Source organism: Nomia melanderi, unplaced genomic scaffold (genome assembly GCF_051020985.1).
Source record: "Nomia melanderi isolate GNS246 unplaced genomic scaffold, iyNomMela1 scaffold0064, whole genome shotgun sequence".
Taxonomy (NCBI): Eukaryota; Metazoa; Arthropoda; class Insecta; order Hymenoptera; family Halictidae; genus Nomia; species Nomia melanderi.
The window spans coordinates 45387-57500 of NW_027475179.1; positions in this window are offsets into that span (position 1 = coordinate 45387).

Here is a 12114-nt window from a genome sequence, read left to right on the forward strand (position 1 = left end):
CGCAGTGGCCACATGTGTCTGCAACCGCCCGGCAGTGTTTGGCTATATGGCCAAACGCCTGACAGCGGAAGCATCTCCCTGCCACTACGTAATCACGTACGTGGCATACTTGCCACTCAAGGAACAGCCTTCCTCTGTCCTTGAGTGCTTTCCTTGCTTTGGGTGATACTTCTATCACCCAATTTTTGCGGTTTCCTTTCCCTGTCTTAAACAGGGGCTTTATTTCTTTTATCGCTTCAGGCGATATCCCTTCGCCATTTTGCTTTTCTAGAGCGAAAAGCAACTGATTCTCGTCCAAGTCTGGTACATTATAAATGACCATCTTTGGTTTCTTCTTCGGCGGAGTGCCGATCTTAAGTCCCAAGCTTTGCAAGGGCTTATTATTTATGAGCCTTTGGAGGCCTTCCTTCGTCGCCGTTTCGACGAGGAGGCCTCCTTTACTTATCTTTTTTACTGCCTTAACCTGCAGTTTCTCGTTTGTTGGCCTAAAGCCTCGTGTCATGGCCTTTCTCGTTTGCTCCCAGTCGGAGTCATTGTCTTTTAAGTAGACCGTCACGACATTGCGTGTCGGTCCATTCTCTATTAATTCTTTCTTAGACATGGTCACAGTCGCGTAGGACTTGACCATGTCCTTCTTCTTTGGCGTACTTTCCGCCGTGGACGATTTCTTTTCCAAAGCCTTTGGCTTTGGTTTGGCACATGCACATGCCTTCTCTTTTTCCAAGCCTTGAATCCGCCTTTCGGCTTCCTCAAGCTTCTTGTACAATTTCTCGCACTCTGTCTTTCTTTCTATTAAGAGAGATTGAATCCGCCTTTCGGCTTCTTCAAGCTTCTTATATAATTTCTCGCTTTCTGTTTCTTTTTCTACTAAGAGAGATTGAGCCCGCCCTTCGGCATCCTCAATCCTCTCATGTAGCCTGTTACAAGCTACAGATCTCTGATCCTTGAGATCTTTTATTTCCTTTTCAACTTTTTCAAGCTTGACAGACAACTCCTTTTCTCTTTGTTGCACATCCTCGTAAGTGTCATCGGATTCTATTTGTTTCCAAGCATCGTCCAATGCACTACGGAGGGTGGCAAAACTTCCACTTTCCATAATTTGTTGGCTGATGCCATATCGTGGTAATGTATTGAATACTAGAGTAGCTCACTTTGTGAGCCGCTCATATGGCGTTGTTCCTTTTGTCCGCCTTTTGGGTTGCCTACTTCTCTCTTCTTCGCCGGATTCCGATTCGGAACCTTCCGGCTTCTGTATCCTTCTTTTTCGGTTTGGCCCCGCAAGGAAGCCGTCCAGATCGTCCCTGATAGTGTCGGAGAGGGGTGAATCCTCCCCTTCAGCTACCAGGGTCTCCTCTCTCTCAATAAGGCCCTTAATGACCTCCTCACTCGACATCTTCTTTGTTTGTTTGTTTTTGTTTGATCTGACCATACTTGATCCCACGAGTAGGGACGAAATGAAGTCCCCCTCCCGGGTGACGCCCTTTCCAGGAGGGAAGGCTGAATACAACGAGGTTCGCCAGGTGCCTCGAGGTTGGCCGCTAAGGGTTGATGCACCCACCAACCACGGACCATCGCAAGGACGGCCCGCACCCCTTCGCCGCGCACCATAACTTAAGGTTTCGGATTTATTAGAGAGGTTTCTCTCCTCGTGGACCGGCCGGTTAAGGCAAGCCCCCCGACCGGTTATGCTTCGCGTAACACTGGGTGGATGTCCCCAGTGGGTCGTTGCTAGACATACCGGCTACGGTATTTGACGACTCCGCGGTCCGTACGGTATAAATACCGCCCGGACGCTCGCAGGAGAGTCGCGCCAGAGCCTCGTTGGCAAACTCGAAAGTTACCCAGGGTACACCACGTGAAGGAGAGGTTGGCTGTGCCAGAATGAAGCTGGGCACCTGTATACCCCAGTAGATAGGCACAGAGGGAACCCTAGATTATTCTCCTAGTACCTGCCATGAAGGCCTACCTAGGAGAGTCCCCATGGGCGTGGGACTGAGATTAAGCTCAGTCAGCTGAGGCCGAAGCCTTACCAGCGTTGCTTCCCGGGGATGACGAGTCCCATGGAAGTAGACTGTTGGTAGCGCCGAGTTACCTTTCCAAAAACTCTACCAGATTTCCTGTCTGGTCCAGGAGCAGGTGGGACGCTGCTCACGCGCCGAGACCCTCGAAAGGTCTCTGCCCAGCATGTAGGCTGCAACCACTGCCACTACGAATCCAACACCAATTGCACCGGCCGAGAGGACCCGGGGACAAGCACCCATGGTCACTCTCTGCGAGGGGACAAGGGGACTAGGCACCCTTCGTACGCCCTCATGGGCAACCGGAGCGCCCGTAGTACCAATCCAATCGCAGGTCTATTGGTAGGACCTGTTCGGCTTCTTACATACATGAATAAGCTGTGCCTGCCATATCAAGGTGTCTCGTCCACACCAAGGGTTGGTTAGACCCTAGCTAAGGAGCCCGGGGGCGCCACTCCCCGAACCGTGATCGCCACACGGCCCCTGGGGCAAGTAGATAGGGACATAAAGTCAAGTTGTTTTACGTCCGATATATACCCAGAGGGTTTCCCCGGACGGCCCCCATTGGCGCGGGATTGGGATAACGCCCAATCAGCGAGACTCCGCAAACCGCGAAGACTACCAGTGGCGCCTCAAGGCTGTAGGACCTTGAGACAGACAACTGGTGGTGCCGGGAGACTTTCCACACCCTACCGGCTTAGCAGGCCGGTGCGCGAGCTGTTGGGACGCAGCTCCCCCGCCGGGACCCTGGAAAAAGGGGTCCCTAGCCAGCATTTGGCTATCAACCACTGCCCCCGCGAGTCCAAACCCAAGACCGGACCGAGCCGAAGCCCGGCGGGCGAACCGGTCCCCGCGGTACCAGTCTTAAGGTCTACTGGTTTGACCTTTTCGACGGAGTAAACCCTGTCTCCCGTATTTAGTATTCCTACAATCCAGGCCTCGGTTTGGCCAGCATCGGGTTCGTGGAGTCGCCACACTCCAACGGATCCGACAGGAATCCGCCGCGGTGACCAGGCCGAGGCCTGATCCCGCGGACCTTCGCCTGTCGGGGTTCCGCCCTGCGACCCCTAGGGCACCTATATCTAAAACGCATTCACACTGGCATTCATCCTTCTCCTTTCAAACATCTTATTTACAGTCACACAAAAACATTCATACCATGCCTTATTATTTAATACATTACTAACATTCACACTACCATCCTCTCGCACAGTCACACCACAATTATCAAGACTGCGGAGGTCCGCATACATACGACAATCACACAACACATGCTTCCAATCCTCATTCGCTTCTCCACACGCACACAAAGGACTCTCACACAAACCACGCTCAAACAAAAACGCATTCATAATCCCATGACCAGTCAACATAAACAACACATACATACCAGGATCAAAATACGTACATTCACTCGCAAACCGTACATCCTTTATAAATTCATAAGTTACCCGTCCATTCTGACATTCATCCCAACGCTTTTGCCACTCATCATACAGCCTTTCATCTAATAGTCTCATACACTCCGCCGAGGTTAAACCATTCAACTCATCATCATTCACACACTCATTCGTACCGACACTCACACCATTCTTAAACATCCATACGATCGCACGCCTGCGGCACTGCAGGTCCCAAGGGAGGCCTCCCATTAAGACCTGCAGTGCCTCCGTCGAGACGGTCCTACATGCTCTCACACATCCATACAACGCGACTCTCTGACATTTCTCAAGCATACTCCTTCCATACGCAAATTTCAGCACATCACACCACACACTCGCACCATACAACACACACGCTTCAAACAGACCTTTATACATAACACGCAGCGCATTCTTTCTCATTCCCCATTCACTCCGTAGGACACGAATCAGCTGTCCTACCACATTCGTCACTTTCACTCTAACATTCTTCAGATGCACTCTATAATTCATTCGTTCACTCATCCACACACCCAGATATTTCACACACTCAGCATACTTTAAACATTTATCATTCACACGCACGTTTGGACATCTGGTCTTGGCCAAGTTCCCTTTCAACAGCATACACACACTTTTACTCTCAGAAACACTCACTCCCACTTTCGCTCCCCATTCACTCACAATTCTCATCCATTCAGTTCCCTTACGCTCCAGCTCCACTCGGTTTCGTCCCTCCACAATCAACACTAAATCGTCGGCATACGCGACGCATTTACACTCACATTCATCCAGGGCCCACAGGAGTTCATCCATCATCAGGTTCCATATGAATGGACCGATGATGGACCCCTGTGGGCACCCACGCTCAACATTCTTCCATACAACATCATTCACTCCCTCCATACATACAACACGATCCTTGAAATAATCCATCCATAGCCCAATCTCTTCACAACCATACTCATTCAACTTCTCAATCACTCTCATCCATTCTAGATTATCAAACGCTCCTTTGAAATCCACAAACACACCCAAAACATACTTGCACTCACTCTGTTCCACATACTCTTTCACTCTTCTCCAAGCACTCTCGGTGGACCGACCCCTCCTGAACCCGTGCTGGGCATCACTCATTCGTCCATTCACTCTACACTCCATCCGATTCACCATCATTCGTTCCAAAACTTTGCCCAACACGGGCAACAAACAAATCGGTCTATACGATTTGGGGTCGGTTCTCACCTTTTCGGGGGATTTCAGCAGCATTATAACTCTCGCTCTCTTCCATTCACACGGGAAAGAGTTGGTTCTCAGACACTCATCATACACTCTTACCATCCACTCCGGAATTGCACACCACACACGCATCATCATTTCTCCAGTCACACCATCCAGGCCAGGTGCCTTTCTCATCTTCATTCGTTTCACAGCATTCGCAACTTCATTCCATTCAAAACGTTTATCATTCACTCGTACATCTCGCATACCTACAGACTCTCCCGAGTCACGCATCTGCGTTGCCGGAAAGAGGCTGTCCAGTAGAGCACATGCACTCTCTTTCCACGTACTCGTCATTCTCCCATTAACATTCATCGTACTCAGACGTTCATTCCCATTCTTACCTCTACAAATCTTGTACACAGCACCCCATGGATCTACGTTGCTCCATTTACACACGAACTGTCTCCAGTTCTTCTCTTTCACACGACAAATCTCTCTTTTGTACTCACGCATACATTTCTTATATTCTTCTTCAGTCTCACTCACATTCACTCTTCTTTTCCTCGCTCTCTGGAATTTCTTCCGTACTCGTCTCACATTCCTCTTCATTCTCTCTAACTCACGCGTCCACCATGCAGGCTTCATCATGCTTCCTGATTTTAACACTTTCATACGCCTATCATTCACAACGTAGATCCATGACATCAGACACTCTAATAATTCACTCGCACTCGCATTCTCACTAACATTCATACCATCTAAAGCTACGCACTCTTTCAATTCACTCATGTATCCATCCCAGTCGACCCCTCTACTGGACCACCTCCTTCCGACACGCACAGCATTCTCACTCGCATTCGCACACCTTATTCTCACATTTATGACGTTATGATCACTCACACACCAATCACTCTTTATTTCCCATTCAAACTGACACCTGGCCCATCCATCATTCACCAGAGTGACATCGATGTCACTCTGTCCATGCACACCCGCAAACGTAAACCATTCACTCGGCTCATTCAAAACATGCATTCCATTTCCAATTATCCATCCTTCAAGCATCTCTCCACGCAGCACATTCTCACGTGAATGCAGGTCGCCCTTGCTATGCCACAAGGGCGACACTGCATTCGCATCCATTCCAACCAACAACCTCTTTCCCCTCGTTCTCTCACGCACACACTCCAGGTACGCGAGGTACGGCCCAAGGTCATGGCCGTACCTGCAATACACAGACACAACAAACGCTTCGCCGAAATCCCCCTTTACCCATACGCACACACCACACTCATTCGTACATTCTCTCACACACATCGATTCCAATCGCTCTCCATTCACGACCACGGCGGCCTTTTTGTGGCCCACCTCAGTCACATAAACATTCATACAAGCAGGCAAACCTTTGACACATCCATCCACTGCCACATACGGCTCCTGTATGATAGCCACATTCACACGTTTCTCACACATCAACACACCCAAGTCACACATTACTGCATACGCTCTCTGACAGTTACACTGGATCGTGTTCAATTCACATTCAGCCATTATTCCATACATATCCTCATTCGCTCACGCTCAACCATTCGCACATACTCGGGACACTCCAGGGACGTCACCGAGTGGTCGCTCTTGTTGCCCTTAACTTTGCAGTTTCTGCAACACACATTCTTACTACATGCACTCTTTAAGTGTCCATTCTCTCCACATTTTTGACAGCACGCATCCTTCTCCTTGCACTCCTTGGCCATATGACCAAACGCGCAACATTTATGGCATCTCAGGACGTTTACAAACTCTCGCAACTTACACGCACGCCATCCAATATACATACGTCCCTCATTCATCAACACGTTGTACATTCTCACACTCAACTCAAACACAACATTCCCAATACTCGCATCCTTTTTATTCGTCCTACTCACTACACGCACACTCTCACGAAACTCTTTCTCATTCACACATTCCTTTAAATTTTTAACATACAATTCACTCAACAATTCCTCACTCGGTATTTCCACAGGCACATCATATACAATTACTTTAGGTCCAATCTTTCTCGGTTCATCCACTCTCATACCGATAGATTCAAACTTCTTACATTCACGCATCTGTTTCATTTCACTCTCGCTCACCGTCTCGACGGCTATACCTCCATTCCTAGTTTTCCTCACAGCTTTCACTCTTACATTCAACGATTTACTCACCTCTTTCATCACGCGTTCTTTCACTTCCTCACTGCTCATTTTCACACTTTCATCCCTCGGCTTGATCACCACAGCATACTTCTTTTCAGGCACTCTTACCACAGGCACATTCACACCGGTTTTTACAGGCACACTCTTCTTTGTTCCAACCATACTTGCATACGATCTTTCATTCACACAGACATTCTGGACGGGTACATTCACATTCACACTTTTGCATTCATCCAGTCGCCCTTTCAATCTCTCATTCTCGCATAACAGACGCACCAGACATTCTTCATACTCGCTAGCACACCCAAGCACACTCTCAATCACACTCTTACTCACTTTACTAGTTTCAGCAAACAGACACTTTCTCAATTTCTCACTGATCGCACGCATCTTGACACATTCATCCTTCTCCGCAGTTACATCCTCTCTCACAATCGTACATACACTCGCACTCAAGTCACGCTTTCCAGACAGATTACCACTCATACCTTTTTCACTATCACAATCACTCATACTTTCACATTCACTCACATCATCATCATTCATACGTCTCTTTTTCGAGCTCGCACTCGAGTCTCGACTTTCACTCCTTCGCCTCAAGCTTATACTACGGCTTCTTGAGGTCGAAGCATCTAGCGAACTAGAGGTGCTAGCCCTGCTTAATAGCCCTCTCTACCTCTTTCACCTCCTTCTCCTTCTCTACCTTCTTCTTTCCTCCTTTACCTTTCCCTTTCCCCTCCCCAGCCACGATTATTGTTTTTAGATTAATTTTCTTGTCCATAACTAATCCCACGAGATGGGTCGTTTATAGGTCACCCCCCGGCTTACGCCCTAACCAGGGGGAAGGCTCGTACTCTTGGGGGGCACCAGGTGCCCCAAGGGTGGCCGCTAGGGACCGGTGCACCCACCGGCCACGTATCCACAGTGTTAGTGCAAGGCGGATACGCGCCCTTCGCCGCGCACCATAGCTTGAGCAAGGGATTTATTATAGAGGTTTATCTCCTCGCGGCCCAGCCGGTTAAGGCAAGACCCCCGGCCGGTCTGTCGCGCGTACCACCGGGACAGAGGGTTATTAGGCCCCCTGGCCCGGTGGGTCGTTGCTAACGACAGCCGGTTACGGTATTCTAGTGCTCGGGAACCCCGGGAGAGCAAAATCCCGAACCGCCATCTACCGGCGGCCCCTGGGGGGAGTAGATAGGGACAGAGGGAATCTCGTTAATCCATTCATGCGCGTCACTAATTAGATGACGAGGCATTTGGCTTTTTTTTTTTTTTTTTTTTTTTTTTTTTTTTTTTTTTTTTTTGATAGGAGAAAAAGGGTTAATGCATTTACGCACTGAGCCCCGGTCTAGATGGTAGTCGACCGGGAGTGTGGGACTCGCTGCGAACACTTGCAGAATACCCACTAAACCTAAACTCCTACTTTATGCCTGAGACTGCAGGCAGCACAATAAACCTCGCAACAGACGGGAGTGCCAGCCTACCGTGAGCTTCCCCTCTTCACGCCAGTGGACTTATTGAAGATATTAAGAGCGTGCAAACCGCCAATCAAAACTCTGATAGAGATTATCTTGGCGGCCGCACGCTTTAGGAGGTTCAATTCGACCAACTGCTCAAAGGATCGACGTCCCCAAATCCCTCGCGCGGACAGTGTCAAAGATGTAAAAGACACTTCGTTCACAGAGTACCGCGTGAGTATGGGCTCCCTTAACCCCTCATACTTGGAGATCTTAGCCTGATGTGCCTTTTGCAAGTCGGCGTTTTCGCCGACGACTTGCGCGTCTACAACTATGGCTGTTTGGTCTTTTAACAGCACTACATCAGGCTTAAGTCTTCCGGTGGACGTTTGAAATATGGGTTCTCTGTGAACTGTATAACCTGCATCGATGTGCTTGCACATGTAGTCGATGCAGGCATCGTGCCGCTTGATGTGAGGGCCGTGCGTCCGATGGCAGAGTTGCAGAACATGGTGAAGTGTTTCTGCGTCGTGGCAACCTGCTCGGCAATGGCGGTCTCCTATCCTGCCTCTTGCTCTCCGCACTCTTAGCGGAACAGCGTTGATGCGAAGCATGTGCATCTTCACATAATCCTTCCCTGAGACGAAGGTGGTCCCGTCGGTCACCCAACTATGTTGGTTTGTGACGTCGCCAGATCTTGTCAAGGGGCGACCATCGTTTGATATGTGAAGACGCTCTGCGAGGCGCTTCCTATAAGCCGACTTGGTGGTCATAGCTTGCCCCTGATCGTTGAGGCGAAGCTCAGTTCGGCGAATTTCTCCATCCAAGAACGCTTGGATGCTGCTCGGTATCACGGCCCCTTCGTGTACCTTGAGGCTCTGCAGACGATGTAGCCTCTGGAGCGGTATGCTCCATCTAAACGTCGGGAGCGACAGTCCGCCGTCCTTAGAGTCGGCATGGAAGTACGCGTTCGGCGTATCGTGCGGGAGGGCAAGCCACCTTCGCACAAACAGTCTCGTGACTGCATCGATCTTTCGGAGTAGGCTTAAAGTCGTTCGGCCTAGGACAAGTTGGTGGAATAGTCCTGGAAGTACGACAGTCCTTAAAGCAAACAGCCTCTGCTGCGGCTTGAGGGGTGCCTTGGTCAACCCCTCTAGGTCGGCCCTTAGCTTCGCCAAGGGCTCGCCTATTACCCTGCCCTCTGGGGTAAATGGGACGCCGAGTTACTTCCACTCGTCAGATCGCTTCAAAGGCGGTACTTGTCGACCAGAGCAGGTGAAGACCTGGTCGGCATCGATACTCGTCTTTTTAGCCTTAGCGTTTCCCCTCAGACTGACCGTGAAACACTTTGCCGCATTGACACTGAGTCCGCATTTTGATAGGTGTTCGGCGGATGTATCGAGCAATTCTTGCAACCCGGCTGTAGTGGTTGCTATGAGTATGAGATCGTCTGCGAATCCCATTGCGTTGACTGACATGTCGCCTAGTTGTATGCCTACCTCTTTGGGCAGCTTGGCGAACAGATCGTTAATGATCAGGTTGAAGATCATTGGTGACAGAGGGTCACCTTGTTTAACTCCACGCCCCGGACGTATAGGGCGGGAGAGCCAGTCTTGACACGCGAGACGCGTAACAGCACCTCTGTACGTACTCATAATATACTCGACCATCCGCGGCGGTACTCCTGCGCTTAGCAGAGTGTCGTTGATGGCATTGTGAGACACGGAGTCAAAGGCTTTCTCGACATCTAAGGAGGCCATAAAGATATCCTTATGCTTCTGTCTGCCATACGATAATAAAAAATCAAGCAGGAAGATATTCTCACTGCACCCATCAATCGGTCGGAAGGCTTTCTGCCTTTTGTCCAAGGGAATCAGTTGGAGCATTCTATTTGCCAGAACCTTGTGAAAGGTTCTGACAAGGACCGATGACACCGTGATGGGTCGAAACTCAGATGGCTGAGTTGCGTTGTCTTTCTTCGGAATCAAGGTTGTGCGTGATTTCATAAGATGCGCGGGCAATCGCCCGGCAAGTAAAAGAAGATTGACCACGCGAGTGAGTATCTCCTGCGGGACAGCCCTCAAGTCCCTGGCAGACAGGCCGTCCGGACCAGGAGCCGTGCCGACTGGCGGCATGGCTTTGCGGATCTCCAGCGGCGAGACTGGAGACCAAAGTCCGCTAAGGAGCTTAGCGGGCTTCCTGGCGCCGGGCGTGGACGCGCTCTCCGACGCCATGAGGGACTCCCAAAAGGGAGTCATCACGTCTGCAGGCGGGACATTAGCTGTATGTTTGTCCCGCAGCAGCGTTCTTAGACAGCCGGAGCGGTTTTTCCCCCACATCTTCTGGATTTTGGCGTACTCTGCTCTTCGAGCACGTCTTTTGGAAATCTTAGGGTCCGGCTGTTTTGACCCTTTGGCTACACGTTCCTTCCGTGGCTTATTCGGAAAGGCCTTCAAGAGGTACAACGTGAGCTCTTCCAGGATGTGATTTGGGGATACCGCCCCAGCTGAGCGACAAAGGTTTTCGAGTCGCTTGGCGTCGAACTTGTCGGTCTTAATCGGTGGCAGGGAAGTCAAGTAATCTAACACCTGGGCATCCGACTCGTCGTTCGAGTGCTCACTTAGAGTGCGAGTCGGAGCCGTGGCGGGACTTGACACATACGGGCAAGGGGTCTGAAACACAGGCTCAGGCTGATGTTCGTCCCGAGCTGTGACGACCTCCTTCAGAAGCTGAGACACAAGAGACTTGTGCTCAGCTTTGCGTCGTTGTCCTTTAATAGATTCCAAGGTCCGGTCCGTGAAGACCTTGGCCAACTCTTGGTTGAGGAACTTGACTCCCTCCATAAGAAGCTTTGCCTCTTGCCTCGCCAACAGAGCGGACTCCTCTGGGTTCCACCTAGTCCTTGTCAGTTCTTTAGAGGACTGCTCCACAAGCTGGTTTTTGTCGTACCAGTCCTTGTGAGCCTTCTGTTGGTGAGGCAAGTCCCAGGCCGATCTTGGTCTTAAAGAATCGGCCACAGTCCGCATATTGACAGTGAAAGGTCCTCACTCCGGAGGCCAACCCCTCACCGTCCTGTTGCGAGTCGCTAACTGGGTCGGCGGAGCCAGTGGGCTCGCCGACATTTTTCATCCGAGGCTGTGTTTTATTCTTTGTGCCAGTTAGATCCGCGCAAGAGGGGAGGCAGCCCCCAGGTTGCTGTATGCCTAGGTGGACGTTTTTGAGCAACATCGCGACAGAGGACAAGTACTAGCGGCGTGTTGCTTTTGTCAAGGTTTACATGACATTATGTCCCTATCTATCTTTACTCGTCCCCCGGCGATATGGGACGGTGTAATCACAACATACCAACCGATACAAGTATTGGCGGCATGGTGCTTTCTGACACCGAGTAAAGCTAGCGGGGCCGTCCGGCCAGGGGATAAGCCAGGTGTGCGGCTGACACATTTTTGACACTCCCGCCGGAACAGGCATTGGTAGGGCAGGGAACCCCACCGATACAAGCACCAGCGGCGTGTTGTTTTCGAAAAAAAGGCATAAAAAAAAGAAACGACGCCGTAGCGCCGTTTCTTGCCTTGTCGTCCCCGACGGCGTATTAAAGCAACAGCACCACCGGCCAAGTCCCAGCCGCGTGTTGCTTTTAAAAATGGCATAAAAAAAATAAGCGACGCCGAAGCGCCGCTAATTGCTTTGATGTTATGCGTTCCTTCTACCGTAGTAGAAGGAGCGACGCCGTGTCGTCGCTGAAGCCTGGATGTTCTGCTTTGCTCCATTTGCGACACACTGCCGGCACTCG